General features: G+C 39.8%; 1 protein-coding gene across 1 annotated transcript in view; it reads right to left on the reverse strand.

Annotated features, from left to right (window-relative positions):
* The window catches only part of PRKCB (protein kinase C beta), a 2,112,091-nt gene that overhangs the window by 1,323,221 nt on the left and 766,376 nt on the right, over positions 1-22,494 (reverse strand). The gene's annotated exons all lie outside the window — the stretch shown is intronic.

Raw genomic sequence — 22,494 nt, forward strand, 5'->3', positions numbered from 1 at the left:
ACCATAATTGGCTGTTTCATTAACACCCCACCTCACCTATACATTAAACTGCAGTGCATTGCTAGTGGTTGGCATACAGTGCACTGCAAAGGTGAAATTTTAATTATATGGGACTTTGACTAAAAGTTTTCTTCTTTGACTAACTCCCTGTCCATATCCACTTTCTGCCATGTACTTGACTAAGAACTTACAAGCAACCTGTAAAACATAAATATGATGGATATAAAAGAAATATTTGGTAAGTAAGTAATGCACTGAATCAGATGGAGCCATTTCAGGCTCAGCCTGGGAACAAATCTGGTTAAATGAGTTGCTTAGAGTCATACAATAAGCAAATGGATGCTGTGGGAAATCAGACCCTGAACTACTACAGTATAGTTTCCGATGGGCTAGGCTATCATTTGCCATCTAATGCTACAACACATTAAACACCCCCCCACTTAAAAATGTTATGTAGAGGATCACCTGTAAATGACTTTGGTGAATCCTCAAGCGATGCAGTTGAGAACTCCTTGTTACTCTGCCAGGTACAGAAAAGCAGAATAACATTTAAACATTCTTAAAAGCATGCCTATAACAGGGAAATCCAAACGAAAGGATAAGCCTAGGATAAATACATACGGAAATGAGGAAAGTGTTAACTGACTGACAGATGTTGCCTATAAAGTGTATAATAAAACTAAGCAATAAATAACCTGAACAAATATAAAATGCATCAGAATTAATGTGTTTCTTGTATTATGCAAAAGCCTGTTTCTATAAACAGCAGCAAGACTTTATAAATGAGATTTTAAATATTGGTCTTACAATCTTAAAAGGTTGTTAGAACAACAGGTTCTGCATTAGCATATATTGTCTGTAGAATATGAAATCTGAAACTCAAATGTGTAACTTCAATTCTCAGTGACTTACCAGAAAACCACACATTTTATTAGGAAAAGATCAAAAATATGTGGCAAAAATGTGGACATTCTGAGAAAATCAGTTGAGAGGTACAGTAGTTATGATAAGATGATGAAAATAGTGGGAAGATGTATGCCAGGGAGGGAGGAGACTGAACAGAAAATGGCCTCTATGAGGAAGGAAACAGTATAGGGACAAGAAAGATCGACTCCCATGGTCTTAAAACATCTGGACAATGGACTATCAGTTCCTCTGACTGAGGTTTTCAGCAAAACATTTTCCATTGTGGAAGTGCATGAGAAATGAGAGACGGAGTATCCCTGTACGTCATAAAGAGTATGAAAAATTCAGGAACTACATAGCTGTTAATCTAACAACAGTAGAGTCTGGGAAACACATGTAGAGAATCCTGAGGCAAGGTCTGGTTCCTGTTTTACAGGACAGTAATTTACAGGAAAACATCCAACATGGATTCACTGTCAAAAGAAACAGTAATAGAAAACTGATCCAGCTTTATGTTTGGTTTATAGGAGAGCCATACCAGGGAGTGCCAGTAGATATGGTCAGCCTGGACTTCAGCAAGGCCTGTGATGTAGATATGGTCTTCCTGGACTTCAGCAAGCCTGTGATGTAGATATGGTCTTCCTGGACTTCAGCAAGGCCTGGGATGTACATATGGTCTGCCTGGACTTCAGCAAGGCCTGCAACTTAATACCACGCAGCAGCCCTACTAGGAAAACTTGAGGGGCTGGGTTAGAATCAAGGCAATGGACCATTTCCTAGTTAAAAAGGGGAAGATAGTTGCGGCAAGAGGGACAATATCAGGAATAAAAAGAAAATGACTAGTGAAGTACAAAATTGCTTAGTCCTGTGGGACCATCCAGTGCCACTGACTACATTCATTTTAGGTATATCTGAGAGAATACGGACTCAGATCACTCTTCTTGCTGATGACAAAGTTAAGGAAAGCAGTGGATTTTGGTAGGAGGGAATGAGCCTAAGGAAGGATTTGGAAAGGTTTTGTAGGTGAGTAGAAAGATAGCAGTTATACTAAATAACTGTACTTAGGAAGCAGCAATTTCAGTGTGAATCATCAGCTGGGGGTGACTGATGCTAATAAGGAAATTATGTGAGGGTATTAAAAACACCTAAGCTTGACCATAAGAAACAGAGTGAGAGGGTAGTCATGACAACCAGCAATATTATGTGGTGTATAATCAGGGCAGACTTCTGAAGCTAAGAGGTAGTGGTCCAGACACTGTCTGAGAATTATATGTAGTTTTGGTGGCCATGCAGGGACAGGGACAAGATATCCACCAGGATATATAGGATGGAGTGGGAGGTTTATGCCTAAAAGACGTACTACAGAAGATAAAGCTTGTTTCACTGGAAACCACAAGAGGCAGGGTAGAGGACATGATAAAGGTATATAATGTCATGTCGGGAGGGTGTCCATGGGTTGTCCTGAAAAGGAAGGACAAACAAGGGAAAAAGGGGCTTACTTGTTTTGTTCTGCAGGAAAAAACATGAACATAGTACAACTTGAAGACAGCCCTACAGAAAGGAGTTCATTATACAGCGGCGTTATTTTAAAAAGACAAGATGTTTATTTTTAAAATAGCAATACACCATGGCAGGGTTGTACATAATTCACACTTTTACTAATTTGGGTACATAACGGTCAGCCTTTTAGCATGAGAAATCTGAACAAAGGCCCAAAAATAGGGACAGATTTTAATTATTGCGCTTATAAATGTAGAACATTGCCGGAATAGTAGGGTTTTACATGCATTTTCTGAACGGTATTAAAATTAAAACTCAAATATCTAACATTAATTACTGACCTCAATCCTCAGAGATTTGTCAGAAAGCCACACATTTTATGAAGAACAGGTCAAAAATATTAGGCTAAAATCTGGATATTTTGCAAAAATCTGGACAGTTCAGAGGTATGCTGGAGACAGCCCAGTTGGCCATGAGGACAATAATATCTACCACCATTTGTTAAACAGTAATTGACCACTCCCCGCCATAGTGTATTGCTTAAATGTGCCCTGCATGGACTGACCCTAATCTCTAACACCCAACACTTCAGTTACAAATAGCTGGTTGAGCTCCACTAAATAGAATAACAGCCAAATGTAAGGGAAGGTGTTCAAATCTACCAATGGGGGAACTAAATAATATCTGCAAATAACGACAATATTACTGCACCCACATTCTGCCTCACAAACAGACATTTGGTAGGGGATGGCTAAGTAAACTCTAGAAAACTACTATCACTATTCTAGTTAGCAAAAGATGACATGGGGACCAATATATCCCACAACAGATCTATAACATTGCTTAACCTATTTCTAAAATATTGTTGGTTAGAAATCTTGTAGAGATGGGCTCTGTGTCACAGCAAGATGGTGCTAAGATTGTAAGATGGATCGTTTCCAGATTACCAGATATGATACCTCCACATCAACACCTAAATGTGTGTGAAGGAAGGCGCTTTTCAGTGTCCACAGCAGAACAGCTGATTTGCTTAGCCTTTGCCAATGATCAGATCGCTTGGACCATAGTCAGGGCTTTATCCCTCTATGCAACTACACTGACTTAGATCAAAGCAATATGATTGTGGAGAGCTCTTAATTTAAGCCAATGAAGAACACACTCTCGGCTACTAAGGCAGTAGATTCTAGAGGTATAGAACTTGATACGTTTTGGTACATCACCTGATACAAACATTGCTCCACATAACCTCTAACAGCCCCAGCTTAGCATTGCATGGTGGGCAAAAAGGAACAATCAACTCTGTCAGGTAACAGGAAACAAAGTCATGTAAGGATAAGACACTGACAAACCTATCTTTGTTGTGAATATGAATGACTGAACCCATAAACCATCAGAATCAAATTAAAAAAAAGGCAGCTGCAGGAGGCCAAGTTGCCTGTATCTCACACCTCAACAACTTTTAACAAACTTTGAGACTGCACAACAACTGATGTAGGAGAAACATCGTTGCATCCAATGTTCCACAATTTTCTCGTCCAAATGCAAAGGTTTCTTTGAAATGGAAATCAGTTAAACGTGAGGGGCTGGGTTAGAATCAAATTCATGCTTTTTACAAAAACAAATCCAACTCAACCAACTGAACGTATCCTAAAATCATTCAAGAAGTAGAGTCAATCTCCACAGCACTGTATTACTATGCTGGTCACAATATCAACGAGTTAGCAACCACTCTGCCATGTTTTGCACTAACTATAGCTGAGCCATCTCACTGTCTTCTCAGCCTAGGAATGGGCATACAATAATCAAGGTAAGAGAAAACTCTGGTGCTGACAGCAACACACAGATCCCCGGGTGGTATCATGTGCTTAATCCGGGGGATAGTATTCAGAAGGAAACAGGATGTCTTTACCACAACTTACGCCCCATTCCAAAATGTCAGAGAGTTATCAAGGGCTAGAAGATTATGCACTTTTGATGTGAACTCAGAAGACTGCTACCATGACAAATAAAAAATGGAAGCAACAAGGCAAAGAAATTGCTCAAGGTGGCATGTATTTGCAAAGCTCCTATTTTAGATATATTCATTTTCAACCATTTACAAGAAATCCAAGAATAAATTGCTTTGAGATCTCCCACTAAGAAACAGATGCATTACATTCCTGATAAGAGGGATAGTACTGAGCATCTTCCCTCTCCAAGTGAATTTCTTGGCATCCATTTAAAGAACACATAATATGCTTGTTACAATCCATAACCCAATCATAACCCTCATTGTTTAAAGCTAGGTTAAGAAGGGACATGATGATTAGTGATCAGCAGTATGGTTTCATGCCAGGAAAGAGCACTACAGGTGTGATGTTTGCTCTGAGAGTGTTGATGGAGAAGTACAGAGAAGGTCAGAAGGACTTGCATTGTGTTTTTGTAGACTTAGAGAAAGCATATGACAGGGTGCCTAAAGAGGAGTTGTATGAGGAAGTCGGGAGTGTCAGAGAAGTATGTAAGAGTGGTACAGGATATGTACGAGGTTAGTGTGAGAGCGGTGAGATTTGCAGTGGGAGTGATGGATGCGTTTAAGGTGGAGGTGGGATTATATCAAGGATCAGCTCTGAGCCCTTTCTTGTTTGCAATAGTGATGGACAGGTTGACAGACGAGATCAGACAGGGGGTCCTCGTGGACTATGATGTTTGCAGATGACATTGTGATCTGTAGTGAGATTAGGGAGCAGGTGGAGGAGAGATGGAGATATGCTCTAGAGAGAAGAGGACTGAAGGTCAGCAGGACTAAGACAGAATACGTGTGTGTGAATGAGAGGGGGGATAAAGGAATTGTGAGGATGCATGGAGTAGAGGTGGCGAAAGTGGACGAGTTTAAATTCTTGGGATCAACAGTTCAGACTAATGGCAAGTGTGGAAGAGAGGTGAAGAAGAGAGTACAGGCAGGATGGAGTGGGTGGGGAGAAGAGTGTCAGGAGTGATTTGTGAAAGACGACTACCAGTAAGAGTGAAAGGAAAGGTCTACAAAAGGGTAGTGAGACCAGCTATGTTTTATGGGTTGGAAACAGTGGCATTAACAAAACGGCAGGAGTTAGAGCTGGATGTGGCAGAGTTAAAGATGTTAAGATTTACACTGGGTGTGACGAGGGTGGACAGGATCAGGAATAAGCATATCAGAGGGTCAGCCCTGGTTGGAAGGTTTGGAGACAAAGCCATAGAGGCAAGATTACGTTGGTTTGGACATGTGCTGAGGAGGGATGCAGAGTATATTGGGAAAAGGATGCTAAGGATGAAGCTACCAGGTAACAGGAAAAGAAGGCCTAAGATAAGGTTTATGGATGTGGTGAGAGAGGACATGCAGGTGGTTGGTGTGACAGAAGTAAGATGCAGAGGACAGGAAGAAATGGAAACAGATGATCCGCTGTGGTGACCCCTAATGGGAACAGCCAAAAGAAGATAATGATTGTCTAAAATATATCAGTGGGTGACAAGCTCAGAGCCATGAGCAGCTCCATAAAATCATTTAATGTCAAGGCTTGAAATGCATTAATCACCAAATGTTACTCACCAAAGCTTTAAAAAAAAAAAAAAAAACTTTCTCTGTAATTCATTAAGTCAAACTGCTTAATTTCAGTGTTGTTCTGAACAATTCATATCATTATAATTTAAACAATGCAGCAACTTACAGATCAAAACATTCTGAATACTGCTACTCCAAATGAAAGACAACATCAAAGTGTTATCTATCTCTTGTTGCTCTTTAAAAGTAATTAAAAATATAAAGATATAAAACTCAACTTATTTTACGATTTTTTAGGGTTTATTCATTCTTCAATGTCCAAAGAAACACTCAAATTCATTATTAGTATCCTGAAGAAATTAAATCTCGTTTAACGCTTTTGAGTAGCCAAATGACACAATAACTAAAATGTGGACTAGACATATCATTCCTACATTTAAGATACCCATAGAAAAATATCCAGAAAGGTGATGAGAAAACCTTTTAATAACTCCTTTTTCTAGGGAGATAGTCACCTGCAATACAGACTACATTTAATTGGCATTTCTATTTGACAGGTATGTCTCTCTCAAAAAGCAGTGAAAATTTCAAACCAAATGCACAACATGAGGACAAATCCTCTCAAATGAACAGCCATTCAAAATTAATGCTTAATGCAGTGGGGGGGGGGCTCCCAACTTCTGTATTTGAGACTGTAGCCTAATGTTCTAGTTAATCACCCCCATAAGTCACCATTACTAACAGAAATGGAAAATAATTAACTTTTGCATATGAAAAATTCCTTCTCTGCTATACCCACCGCTATTATCAAAAAACTGCTTATCAAACTGAAACCATGCTCTAATGCTCCCTTCAACCTACCCCCCAAGAATACCTTCAGATGTCTGGTAAAGCCATAGCCTATCCATTCAGCATACTCATCAACAGATCTATCCAGGAACGTACCTACTATCTGGAAAAAATCGTTCATTCTACCCCTCCACAAAGGTGGTAATACAACAGACATTTCAAATTTTAGACCTATTACTATTCTAGCCCCCCTTTGTAAAATCTTGGAGAAATGCATCCATAAACAAGTTCTCTGCTATCTACTTCAAAACCAGCTTCTTTACCCCACTCAGCATGGTTTCAGCCAAGCCACAGCACAACTACTGTACTTGTATCATTCTTAGCTACATTCAATCAAGCTCGAGATACCAGAAAAATCATATCTTCACTATTTCTTGACCTCTCTAAAGCCTTCAGTACTATTTCCCACCCTCTGCTACTCACCAAACTCTCAAACTTTGGGATCTCCCATTCGACCTTAGATTGTTGTCTATTATTTAGGTAGCTGGTAAACCAATCAACTAAACAGCAAAACTCTTTTCTCCTTTCCTTGAAACATCCACAGGTGTCCCCCAAGGTTCTATATTAGGCCTCCTACTCTTCAGTATTTTCATTAATGACTTCCAATCCAATCTTATTAATGGTACAGTAGTTCAATATGCAGATGACTCTACCATAATCTGCTCTGCTAAATCTATTACCGAACTCCTACATAAAACACAGAATGCTTTCAACTCCACCAAAACATGGATGACAGATTACCACCTTTCTCTAAACCTCCCCACCCAAAAAAAAACCAAACTGCTGTTATTCACCCCCAAGAAAAGTACCTCCATAAATAAGACAGAAATCATCATATATTCTCAAAACAAGACCGCCATAGAAGTAGTACCTCATACAAAACTACTGGGAGTAATCTTGGATGAAAACCTTACTTTTGATCTCCATGTCCATAGCTCTATCAAAAAGACATACCCAAAACTAGGATCCCTCAACAGATATAAAAATGTTCATAACTGCTCTTCCAAACAAACACTTACCTGTACCTTCCTCCTCTCCTCACTATTATATGGTGCCCCACTCCTCACCAATATCCAGTTATCCCTAACAAATAAGTTAGAGTCCTGTTACAATAAAGTTGCCAAATTCACAACCAATGCCACATATTCATCCCATCAGTGCTCTTCCTTGCAATCACTCAATTGGCTTGAACTCCCATATCACCTAACATACCTGCAATTAACGATAGCACATACAATTGTTTATAATCCATCAGACTGCCCAGCCCCATCTCCAATCCTAACTCACTACCACCCAACTAGATCACTCAGATCTGAAAACCAAATTCTCCTGCAAGTTGACAAACCAAACCTCCCAGCAGGTCAGATGCTCTACGTATTCTCTATCGCCAAACTATGGAATGCACTCCCATTAGCCATTAGGACTACCAGTAACATCTCCTCCTTCAAAACAGCTCTGAAACAGCATCTGTCCACCCTCTGGCACTGTAGTTGGTCTAACTTCCATCTTCCTAAAGCTCGACTCCTCTTCCCTACATCATATCACCTTTTTTCTCTACTTCCTTCCTCCAAAACCTGACTCCTATTACTACTTCACAGTCATCACTCCTAGTACTAATCGCTACATACTTTTAACACATATACCTTTAGGTAGTTATTCTAATTCTACCTATATTAATCACTCCCACACTCACTCTGGAGTGTACTTTAACATCAGAGTGCACTAGAATATGTTTCTTAGATTTACTTCAATGCTTTGTGTTTGTATATTATCTCGCTGTACCACCTACATTTTCATATTGTACTTTATTGTATTTATAATGCCTGTTATGACTATGCTTCTAGATAATGCAAACCATTCCAATATTATGTAATTTTTATACTAACTGCCTTTGTGGAGCTTTTCTCCCCCGGTCTCCACTGAAAATGGGTTCCTCTTGGCATAGTGGACTTTCTCGGTAAACAAATACCAATAAATAAATAAAATAAATAAATAAATCACGAATTCACTTGTTCTTCTGTTAATGGCAAATTTAAGAATTCCGCCATTTTTGAAACTCGTTTCTTAAATTTATCTGATGTAAGCATGTGCTTAGGTGAAAACGTGTCTCCCAAGAAATATACAATTAGTATAATGGAGTGGGTCTGACAAGTAGATCTGGGGAGGGGATAGAAAGAAAAATACAACAGACCAAGTATAGACCCTCAAACAGATCTATGGTTAGGTGCCACATTTGGGAGGTATGGAGGGAAATTTTAATTTGCAGAGTACGGATAAAAAAAACGCTCCAGATATTGTAGTAGAATAGTGTGGTCTGGATAGAAAATACTGCACAAGTCTGAAAACTCTTGCCAACATGAAGGAAAGTATCTAACTGACATTATAATATGCATGTCCCATTATTAAGTAAACCACCTGTACATATCTAACTGACATTATAATATGCATGTCCCATTATTAAGTAAACCACCTGTACATATCTAACTGACATTATAATATGTATGTCCCATTATTAAGTAAACCACCTGTACATATCTAACTGACATTATAATATGCATGTCCCATTATTAAGTAAACCACCTGTACATATCTAACTGACATTATAATATGCATGTCCCATTATTAAGTAAACCACCTGTACATATCTAACTGACATTATAATATGCATGTCCCATTATTAAGTAAACCACCTGTACATATCTAACTGACATTATAATATGCATGTCCCATTATTAAGTAAACCACCTGTACATATCTAACTGACATTATAATATGTATGTCCCATTATTAAGTAAACCACCTGTACATATCTAACTGACATTATAATATGCATGTCCCATTATTAAGTAAACCACCTGTACATATCTAACTGACATTATAATATGCATGTCCCATTATTAAGTAAACCACCTGTACATATCTAACTGACATTATAATATGTATGTCCCATTATTAAGTAAACCACCTGCACATATCTAACTGACATTATAATATGCATGTCCCACTATTAAGTAAACCACCTGTACATATCTAACTGACATTATAATATGCATGTCCCACTATTAAGTAAACCACCTGTACATATCTAACTGACATTATAATATGCATGTCCCATTATTAAGTAAACCACCTGTACATATCTAACTGACATTATAATATGTATGTCCCATTATTAAGTAAACCACCTGTACATATCTGACATTATAATATGTATGTCCCACTATTAAGTAAACCACCTGTACATATCTAACTGACATTATAATATGTATGTCCCATTATTAAGTAAACCACCTGTACATATCTAACTGACATTATAATATGCATGTCCCACTATTAAGTAAACCACCTGTACATATCTAACTGACATTATAATATGTATGTCCCATTATTAAGTAAACCACCTGTACATATCTAACTGACATTATAATATGTATGTCCCACTATTAAGTAAACCACCTGTACATATCTAACTGACATTATAATATGTATGTCCCATTATTAAGTAAACCACCTGTACATATCTAACTGACATTATAATATGCATGTCCCACTATTAAGTAAACCACCTGTACATATCTAACTGACATTATAATATGTATGTCCCATTATTAAGTAAACCACCTGTACATATCTAACTGACATTATAATATGTATGTCCCACTATTAAGTAAACCACCTGTACATATCTAACTGACATTATAATATGTATGTCCCATTATTAAGTAAACCACCTGTACATATCTAACTGACATTATAATATTCATGTCCCACTATTAAGTAAACCACCTGTACATATCTAACTGGCATTATAATATGCATGTCCCATTATTAAGTAAACCACCTGTACATATCTAACTGGCATTATAATATGCATGTCCCATTATTAAGTAAACCACCTGTACATATCTAACTGGCATTAATAGGAGTAAAATGCATCTAATCCAGTATACTCACACAAGTGCTTACCTGTGCATATACATTATCAATCCTCCTCTAAGATCAAGTAAAGGGTTTGTCTAACAGTTTAGTGCAGAACATTAAGGATCTGCAGTGTTAATAAGCTTTATTCTGTTGTTTGGGTTTGACCGCTCAGTCTCCATTTGCTTAGTGTGTTACATAACAAAACAGTTAAAAACAGTGTTCCTGGGTCACACAAGGAAAAAATGGAACTTGTGCATATGGGTTTAAAAGGTTAACAAAATAAACAGAAAACAAAAATGGATGATAAATGCTACATAATGTAATTTCTATACGAAAATTGTCTTGTTTTTTAATGAGCTATGAATCTTAACCCTCTGACAGACACATTGCTAAAATAAAATGTCAAGCTGTTCCACTAAATGATCCTGGACTGCATTAAGACTCCTGTGTACTCCATAGGCTTTATCACATTTCCAAAGCAGTAACCTGCTCGTTATATTGGCAATAGGTGTGAGGGGTATGGGGGTAAGGTGGAAGTTGTGGGTCACATACAGTGCCTGCTAACCAGGTGATCTTGCTCTTTCATGTCATGTGGAACACCGTAATTTGCATTACTCCCTCAAGTCATGTTTTCATATTATCTGCTGTCTTATTTGTTGTCTAATTTGTGGCAACTCCCCCCACAGCCTATTAATATTTACTTTCCCTAACATTAGCCATGAAAGTTGGTAGCTTTGTCTCAGTCTTTGCTTTGGAGGTAGAATACATTGTAATACACAGTTGTGCATATGTTTATTTATTAATAATGATCAGCTTACAAATGTGTAAGGATGACAGCAAAAGTCCCATTGTCTACAGAGTTTCTCAGAGAGTTATAGTAAGCCTTCTGCAATTGTCTGTTCACTTTAGTCTCCAAAATTGTTTTTAAGAATGAATGTGGGACTAATAAAATAAAAAATTCCCAGCTGTTTTGTAGATCTATGTTTTTGCAAAGGAACTAGAGTTACCATCATCCATCCCTGAGGTATCACAGTCTTTTTGCCAGATTCTAATGTCCTTTGCCGCTCCAAACCTACTGCAAGAAAAAGGTCTTCACACATTCCCAAATGAAAGAAAGCAGTACGAGGGGGTTACAGGTCCAAAGCACACAGAAAATAAGGAACAGCTCATGTCCAAAGTACATACAATATAAGGAACAACTCATGTCTAAAGCACAAAGAATATAAGGAACAGCTCATGTCCAAAGCACATAGAATAAAAGGAACAGCTTATGTCCAAAGCACATAGAATACAAGGAACAGCTCAGGTCCAAAGCACACAGAACATAAGGAACAGCTCATGTCCAAAGCACATAGAATATAAGGAACAGCTCATGTCCAAAGCACATAGAATATAAGGAACAGCTCATGTCCAAAGCACATAGAATATAAGGAGCAGCTCATGTCCAAAGCGCGTAGAAAAAAAGGAACAGCTCATGTCCAAAGCACATAAAATATAAGGAACAGCTCATGTCCAAAGCACATAGAATATAAGGACAGCTCATGTCCAAAGAACATAGAATATAAGGAACAGCTCAGGTCCAAAGAACATAGAATATAAAAAAGAGCTCAGGTCCAAAGCACACAGAATATAGGGAACAGCTCATGAAGAATATAAGAAACAGCTCAGGTCCAAAGCACACAGAATATAGGGAACAGCTCAGGTCCAAAGAACACAGAATATAGGGAACAGCTCAGGTCCAAAGAACACAGAATATAAGGAACAGCTCCGGTCCAAAGCACATAGAATATAAGGAACAGCTCATGCCCAAAGCACATAGAATATAAGGAACAGCTCAGGTCCAAAGCACATAGAATATAAGCAACAGCGCATGTCCAAAGCACATAGAATATAAGCAACAGATCATGTCCAAGCGCACAGAATATAAAAAACAGCTCATGTCCAAAGCGCGTAGAAAAAAATGAACAGCTCTTGTCCAAAGCACACAGAATATAGGGAACAGCTCATGAAGAATATAAGGAACAGCTCATGTCCAAAGCACATAGAATATAAGGAACAGCTCATGTCCAAAGCACATAGAATATAAGGAACAGCTCATGTCCAAAGCACATAGAATATAAGGAACAGCTCATGTCCAAAGCACACAGAACATAAGGAACAGCTCAGGTCCAAAGCACACAGAATATAAGGAACAGCTCATGTCCAAAGCACATAGAATATAAGGAACAGCTCATGCCCAAAGCACATAGAATATAAGGAACAGCTCATGTCCAAAGCACATAGAATATAAGAAAGAGCTCAGGTCCAAAGCACACAGAATATAGGGAACAGCTCATGTAGAATAAAGGGAACAGCTCATGTAGAATAAAAGCAACAGCTGATGTTCAAGCGCATATAATATAAGAAACAGCTCGTGTCCAAAGCACATAGAATATAAGGAACAGCTCATGTCCAAAGCACATAGAATATAAGGATCAACTCAGGTCCAAAGCACATAGAATATAAGGAACAGCTCAGGTCCAAAGCACACAGAATATAGGGAACAGCTCATGTAGAATAAAGGGAACAGCTCATGTAGAATAAAAGGAACAGCTCATGTCCAAAGCACATAGAATATAAGGAACAGCTCATGTCCAAAGCACATAGAATATAAGGAACAGCTCATGTCCAAAGCACACAGAACATAAGGAACAGCTCAGGTCCAAAGCACACAGAATATAAGGAACAGCTCATGTCCAAAGCACATAGAATATAAGGAACAGCTCATGCCCAAAGCACATAGAATATAAGGAACAGCTCATGTCCAAAGCACATAGAATATAAGAAAGAGCTCAGGTCCAAAGCACACAGAATATAGGGAACAGCTCATGTAGAATAAAGGGAACAGCTCATGTAGAATAAAAGCAACAGCTGATGTTCAAGCGCATATAATATAAGAAACAGCTCGTGTCCAAAGCACATAGAATATAAGGAACAGCTCATGTCCAAAGCACATAGAATATAAGGATCAACTCAGGTCCAAAGCACATAGAATATAAGGAACAGCTCAGGTCCAAAGCACACAGAATATAGGGAACAGCTCATGTAGAATAAAGGGAACAGCTCATGTAGAATAAAAGGAACAGCTCATGCCCAAAGCACATAGAATATAAGGAAAAGCTCATGTCCAAAGAACATAGAATATAAGGAACAGCACAGGTCCAATGCACATAGAATATAAGTAACAGCTCATGCCCAAAGCGCATAGAATATTAGGAACAGATCATGTCCAAAGCACATAGAATATAAGGAACAGCACAGGTCCAAAGCACATAGAATATAAGTAACAGCTCAGGTCCAAAGAACACAGAATATAGGGAACAGCTCAGGTCCAAAGCACACAGAATATAGGGAACAGCTCAGGTCCAAAGAACACAGAATATAGGGAACAGCTCAGGTCCAAAGAACACAGAATATAAGGAACAGCTCATGTCCAAACCACATAGAATATAAGGAACAGCTCATGTCCAAACCACATAGAATATAAGGAACAGCTCAGGTCCAAAGCACATAGAATATAAGCAACAGCGCATGTCCAAAGCACATAGAATATAAGGAACAGCTCATGTCCAAAGCACATAGAATATAAATAACAGCTCATGTCCAAAGCACATAGAATATAAGGAACAGCTCAGGTCCAAAGCACGCAGAATATAAGGAACAGCTCAGGTCCAAAGCACACAGAATATATGGAACAGCTCATGTAGAATATAAGAAAAAGCTCATGTCCAAAGCAAACAGAATATAAGGAACAGCTCAGGTCCAAAGCACACAGAATATAGGGAACAGCTCATGTCCAAAGCACACAGAATATAAGGAACAGCTCGTGTCCAAAGCACATAGAATATAAGGAACAGCTCGTGTCCAAAGCACATAGAATATAAGGAACAGATCAGGTCCAAAGCACACAGAATATAAGGAACAGCTCAGGTCCAAAGCACATAGAATATAAGGAACAGCTCAGGTGAAAAGCACACAGAATATAGGGAACAGCTTAAGTGCAAAGCACATAGAATATAAGGAACAGCTCATGTCCGAAGCACATAGAATATAAGGAACAGCTCATGTCCAAAGCACATAAAATATAAGGAACAGCTCAGGTGCAAAGCACATAAAATATAAGGAACACCTCAGGTGCAAAGCACACAGAATAAAGGGAACAGCTCATGTAGAATATAAGAAACAGCTCATGTCCAAAGCACACAGAATATAAGGAACAGCTCATGTCCAAAGCACATAAAATATAAGGAACAGCTCAGGTGCAAAGCACATAAAATATAAGGAACACCTCAGGTGCAAAGCACACAGAATAAAGGGAACAGCTCAGGTGCAAAGCACATAGAATATAAGGACCAGCTCATGTACAAAGCACACAGAATATAAGGAACAGCTCAGGTGCAAAGCACATAGAATATAAGGAACAGCTCAGGTCCAAAGCACACAGAATATAAGGAACAGCTCAGGTCCAAAGCACACAGAATATAAGGAACAGCTCATGTCCAAAGCACATAGAATATAAGGAAAAGCTCATGTCGAAAGAACATAGAATATAAGAAACAGCTCATGTCCAAAGCACATAGAATATAAGGAACAGCTCATGTCCAAAGCACATAAAATATAAGGAACAGCTCATGTCCAAAGCACATAAAATATAAGGAACAGCTCATGTCCAAAGCACATAGAATATAAGGAACAGCTCATGTCCAAAGAACATAGAATATAAGGAACAGCTCAGGTCCAAAGAACAGAATATAAAAAACAGCTCAGGTCCAAAGCACACAGAATATAGGGAACAGCTCATGAAGAATATAAGAAACAGCTCGTGTCCAAAGCACATAGAATATAAGGAACAGCTCAAGTCCAAAGCACATAGAATATAAGGAACAGCTCATGTCCAAAGCACATAGAATATAAGGATCAACTCAAGTCCAAAGCACATAGAATACAAGGAACAGCTCAGGTCCAAAGCACACAGAATATAGGGAACAGCTAATGTAGAATATAAGGAACAGCTCATGTCCAAAGCACATAGAATATAAGGAACAGCTCATGTCCAAAGCACACAGAACATCAGGAACAGCTCAGGTCCAAAGCACACAGAACATAAGGAACAGATCATGTCCAAAGCACATAGAATATAAGGAACAGCTCATGCCCAAAGCACATAGAATATAAGGAAAAGCTCATGTCCAAAGAACATAGAATATAAGGAACAGCACAGGTCCAATGCACATAGAATATAAGTAACAGCTCAAGTCCAAAGCACACAGAATATAGTCAACAGCTCATGTCCAAAGCGCATAGAATATTAGGAACAGATCATGTCCAAAGCACATAGAATATAAGGAACAGCACAGGTCCAAAGCACATAGAATACAAGTAACAGCTCAGGTCCAAAGCACACAGAATATAGGGAAAAGCTCAGGTCCAAAGAACACAGAATATAGGGAACAGCTCAGGTCCAAAGCACACAGAATATAGGGAACAGCTCAGGTCCAAAGAAGAGAGAATATAGGGAACAGCTCAGGTCCAAAGAACACAGAATAAAAGGAACAGCTCATGTCCAAATCACATAGAATATAAGGAACAGCTCATGTCCAAACCACATAGCATATAAGTAACAGCTCATGTCCAAAGCACATAGAATATAAGGAACAGCTCATGTCCAAAGCACATAGAATATAAGGAACAGCTCATGTACAAAGCACATAGAATATAAGGAACAGCTCATGTTCAAAGCACACAGAAAATCAGGAACAGCTCAGGTCCAAAGCACACAGAACATAAGGAACAGCTCATGTCCAAAGCACATAGAATATAAGGAACAGCTCATGTCCAAGCGCATATAATATAAGAAACAGCTCGTGTCCAAAGCACATAGAATATAAAGAACAGCTCATGTCCAAAGCACATAGAACAGCTCATGTCCAAAGCACATAGAATATAAGGATCAACTCAGGTCCAAAGCACACAGAATATAAGGAACAGCTCAGGTCCAAAGCACACAGAATATAGGGAACAGCTAATGTAGAATATAAGGAACAGCTCATGTCCGAAGCACATAGAATATAAGGAACAGCTCAGGTCCAAAGCACACAGAACATAGGGAACAGCTCATGTCCAAAGCACATAGAATATAAGGAACAGCTCATGTCCAAAGCACGTAGAATATAAGGAACAGCTCAGGTCCAAAGCACACAGAATATAATGAACAGCTCAGGCCAAAACCACATAGAATATAAGGAACAGCTCAGGCCCAAAGCACATAGAATATAAGGAAAAGCTCATGTCCAAAGAACATAGAATACAAGGAACAGCACAGGTCCAATGCACATAGAATATAAGTAACAGCTCAGGTCCAAAGCACACAGAATATAGGGAACAGCTCATGTCCAAAGCGCATAGAATATTAGGAACAGATCATGTCCAAAGCACATAGAATATAAGGAACAGCACAGGTCCAAAGCACATAGAATATAAGTAACAGCTCAGGTCCAAAGCACACAGAATATAGGGAACAGCTCAGGTCCAAAGAACACAGAATATAGGGAACAGCTCAGGTCCAAAGCACACAGAATATAGGGAACAGCTCAGGTCCAAAGAACACAGAATATAGGGAACAGCTCAGGTCGAAAGAACACAGAATATAAGGAACAGCTCATGTCCAAAGCGCATAGAAAATTAGGAACAGATCATGTCCAAAGCACATAGAATATAAGGAACAGCACAGGTCCAAAGCACATAGAATATAAGTAACAGCTCAGGTCCAAAGAACACAGAATATAGGGAATAGCTCAGGTCCAAAAAACACAGAATATAGGGAACAGCTCAGGTCCAAAGAACACAGAATATAAGGAACAGCTCATGTCCAAACCACATAGAATATAAGGAACAGCTCATGTCCAAACCACATAGAATATAAGGAACAGCTCATGTCCAAACCACATAAAATATAAGAAACAGCTCATGTCCAAAGCGCGTAGAAAAAAATGAACAGCTCTTGTCCAAAGCACACAGAATATAAGGAACAGCTCAGGTCCAAAGCACACAGAATATAGGGAACAGATCAGGTCCAAAGCACATAGAATATAAGGATCAGCTCAGGTCCAAAGCACATAGAATATAAGGAACAGCTCATGTCCAAAGCACATAGAATATAAGCAACAGCTCATGTCCAAGCGCATAGAATATAAGAAACAGCTCATGTCCAAAGCGCGTAGAAAAAAAGGAACAGCTCATGTTCAAATCACACTGAATATAAGGAACAGCTCAGGTACAAAGCACACAGAATATAAGAAACAGCTCATGTCCAAAGCACATAGATTATAAGGAACAGCTCAGGTCCAAATCACACAGAATATAGGGAACAGCTCAGGTCCAAAGCACACAGAACATAAGGAACAGCTCAGGTCCAAAGCACACAGAATATAAGGAACAGCTCAGGTGCAAAGCACACAGAATATAAGAAAAGTACAGTTTTGTACCTACCATAAATGTAGATGTTCGAGGATTCCATTGCTGCAGTCCTGACTATTGGGTATAGTCCGCGTCCCAGTCGGCCCGAATACCAGAGTATAAGGCTGACGTCGGTCAAGCGCGTAGACTGGCGTCAGTGCGTCAGGGTACTAATGCGCATGACCGACGTCATATCCTCAGTCTTTTCTTGCCCCAGATGTCAGAAGATCCTAAAAAGACCAGTCCCAAAAAACCTGCACCAAAAACATGTACAATATATATACAACAATATATACAAAAATAGAAGCATGTAAACTCACCTACACAACCACCCCTAAATACAGAGGGGAAGGAGGGAGGGTAAATTGGACTGCAGCAATGGAATCCTCGAACATCTACATTTATGGTAGGTACAAAACTGTACTATGTTCTTCGTCTTCCATTGCTGCAGTCCTGACTATTGGGTAGAATCCCAAAGCAGAGGTAAGGGAGGCTGGCAAATTATAAAGAAGTAGGAGCTGACAACATGCCTTGCAAAACAGCTGTGGCAAACCCAGCCCTAGACTTAGAGTAGATAGGAAGGTGATAATGCTTAGAGAAAGTATGCACTGAACTCCAAGTAGCTGCTTCCAAAATATCCTTAGTTGCCACCCCCCTTAGAAATGCTGTTGAAGTGGCAGTAGCCCTAGTGGAATGAGGCCTAATCCCAGCTGGAATCTCCTTGCCATGATGGGAATAACAAAATGCAATGCAAAAGCCAATCCACCTAGAAATAGTTTGTTTTGACACAGGCTTGCCCTGAGAACTCAAAGCAAAAGAAACAAACAACTGCTGAGACTGCCTAAAATCCTTAGTCCTGCTTAAATAATAACGCAATTGCCTGTGAACATCTAAAGTGTGCAGAATCTTCTCCCCTTCATTTTGAGGTTCTGCAAAAAACGTAGGCAAATGAATAGTTTGGTTTAAAGCCACACTAGAAACCACCTTAGGCATAAAAGAAGGATTAGTACGTAATGATACCCTATCCTTATGGAAAATCAAAAAGGGCTCTACTGCCATAAGGGCCTGCAACTCAGACACCCTTCTTGCAGAAGTAATAGCCAGCAGAAAAGCAGTCTTCCATGACAAGTATTTCAAATCAGCAGTAGCTGCAGGCTCAAAAGGTTGTAGAGTAAGTTTTTCCAACACAAAATTGAGATCCCAAGCAGGAGTAGGAGCTCTCATTGGGGTCTTATATTCTTTGCCCACTAAGAAACTGCTTGAACAAAGGATGCGAAAACAAAGGTGGGTCATAATCATAGTGAGCTGAAATTGCTGCAGCATGAATCTTTATGGAAGAGAAGGACAAACCTTTGTCCAACAATTCAGTAAGATATTGAAGAGCCACACTCAAATTAGGCTCAGAAATCTCCAAATGCCTTGCTGTACTCAAAATAAAAATCTCTTCCATTTTCTGCATACACTTTCCTTGTACTAGGTCTTCTAGCTTCCATAATCACATTTAAAACTTGTCGAGGAAGTTGAGACCTGCTGTGTTTCAACCCAGAATATGCCAAGCTGTTAGATGAAGAGTGTAGTTTGACATTGAGCAGATGACCGTCCTTCTGAGATAACAGATGAGGAATCAGAGGTAAAGGCCATGGAGGCTTCTTTACCAGACTCCATGATAGAGGTACCAGTGTTGCCGAGGCCAATCTGGAGCTATCAAAATCATCCTTGGCCTGTCTTGTCTGACCTTTAACAGTACCTTTGGAAGAAGAGGTAGAGGTGGAAAGGCATACACATGAAGGTTTTTCCAACTGAAAGACAGAGCATCCACTTTCCAAGCCGTGTGATGAAACCCTTTGTGCAATACTTTGGCAGCTGGTGGTTTAGTGGAGAAGCGAACAGATCTATGTCTGGAGTTCCCCATGACACTGTCAGTTTCTGAAATACATGAAGATCCAGTTTCCACTCGTGGGGATCCATGATTTGTCTGCTTAACACATCTGCTAAGGAGTTCTGTGCTCCTGGCAGAAACCTTGCCTGAAGAGTTAGTTGCAGGCTTAGCGCAGTCTCCCATAAAATCATTGCTTGCCTGCATAGAGGATAAGAATGTGTTCCCCCTTGCTTGTTGATGTACCACATGACAGTTGTGTTGTCTGTTAGAATCAACACCTGCCCTGGAAGAAGTAACTCCTTGAAAGCCATTAATGCAAACTGGACTGCTAACATCTCCTTCATGTTGATATGTAGATGCTGTAGTCTGGCAGGCCACTTGTCTTGTATCCACTTTCCATTTAGATGAGCTCCCCAAGCAATGTCCGAGGCATCTGTCGTCAAGATCTGACTTGCCTCTGGCGGGTCACAGAGAGTCCCTTGTTTAGGTGACATTCCTGAGCCCACCACAAGAATTCCTTTTGAAGGCAAGGTATTATTTGAATGACAGTGTCCAAATCCTGGCAGTGCTGTGTCCATACATTTTTGAGATACCATTGTAACTTCCTCATATGCAGTTTGGCATTGGGAAGCACCAGAATACAAGATGCCATGAACCCTAATGCTTGAAGGACTGTCCTTGCAGTCAGCACGGACTGATGAGATAGTTGATGGAAGTAAAGTGACAGACTCTTTTGTTTGTCCGGGGTTAAAAAGGCCATCTGGGCTGCTGTATTCAGTCTCACACCCAGAAAGCACATGTCTTGAGAGGGTACTAGACTGGACTTTATTTCGTTCACAGAATACCCTAGGCATCTTAGCACTGCGATAACATATTCCAGGTGCTGTAGAAGAACTTCCCTTTCTTGAGCCAGAATCAGGCAGTCGTCCAAGTAAGGATAAATTTGAATTCCTTGAAGCCTGAAGTAAGCTATCACTGGAGCCAGAACCTTTGTGAACACTCTGGGCGCAGTAGATAAGCCAAAGGGCAATGCAGAGAACTGATAATGAGAATTTCCAGTTCGAAACCTGAGATATTTCCTGCAACTTAGCCTTATAGGCACATGAAGGTAAGCTTCTTTGAGATCTAAAGTTACCATCCAGTGATTTTGCCCAGCAGAGGTAAAAGCTGTTGTAACGTCAACATCTTGAACTTGGGAATGTCCAGATAAGTGTTGAGGATAGATAAATCCAAAATTGGTCTCCACGTGTTTCCCTTCTTTGGTACAAGGAACAGGCGAGAATAAAATCCTAGGCCCCTTTCTGATACAGGGACTGGCTGGATGGCCCCTATGTGAAGTAACTGCAAAACTTGCTTGTGAGCCTCTTTTCTTTGTTGAGGAGGAACGTCTGGCATGCCTTTGAAAGGGGGCATTGTATGGAAGTAAAATCTGTAACCGTGGTGAATGATATCCAACACCCATTTGTCTTGAGTAATTAAATCCCAGTTTTCTTTGGAAAGAGACAGTCTTCCTCCCAAAGGTGCTGCCAAACGTGAATCTGCTGGCAGCTGAAAAGGCAGGTCATTGGGTCTGTTCTGAAAGGACTGACCCCTGCCCTCACCAGAAGTCTGAGCAGGAGAACTCCCTGTTCTAGGCCTAAAAGAACCTTGAGCCCTGCCCCTACCACGTCTAGACCTACCCCTAGACTGAGAATCATAAGCAGGATATGTCCACCCCTTAGCAGGCCAATTTCTACTAAACGGTGGTTGCACCTGCAAAAAATCTTTAACAGTTTGCATAGACTTAGCTTTGTCCTCCATTTTCTTTAAAACTGCTTCCACAGGCGAACCAAACAACACATCAGACTGTAAAGGAGCATCCAAAATCCTTGTCTTAACATGCTCAGCTAAATTCTGATCCTTCAACCAGGCATGCCTGCGAAGAACAGAACTGGTAGCAGCCACCCTCGAGGAGGCCTGTACAGCATCAAAACCACATTGCAAAGAATGCTTACCCACTTGTTCAGAGACATGAACCAAATCCAGCAACTCTTTACACTCAATACCTTCCGCCAAAGCATCCACCTTAGATTTCAATTGTGAAAGGAGATAATTCTGATATTTTAGCATGTGAAACTGACAATTCAAAGCTCTCATGGCTAGAGTGGAAGAAGTGTACACTTTCTTTCCCCACCTATCCAAAGCCCTTGCCTCTATCAGTGGGAACAGGATTTTTAACCACAGAAGCCTTTACCCCCTTAGGCCCTTGAGAAATAGTTTCTGGGTCCGCCCTAGGACTCTTAAACAAATATTTATGAGCTTCGGGCACCCTATAATACCTATCAGGTTTAACAGGAGCAGGAGGCAAAGAGTCAGGGTTCAGGGAAGCCTCTGCAAAAACATCTTCCACCACATCCAACACAGGAGGAATAGCTAAAGGCCTATGCTGGGG

The sequence above is a fragment of the Protopterus annectens genome, chromosome 12.part0, assembly GCF_019279795.1.
Source record: "Protopterus annectens isolate FY-2018-M chromosome 12.part0, PAN1.0, whole genome shotgun sequence".
Lineage (NCBI taxonomy): Eukaryota > Metazoa > Chordata > Ceratodontiformes > Protopteridae > Protopterus > Protopterus annectens.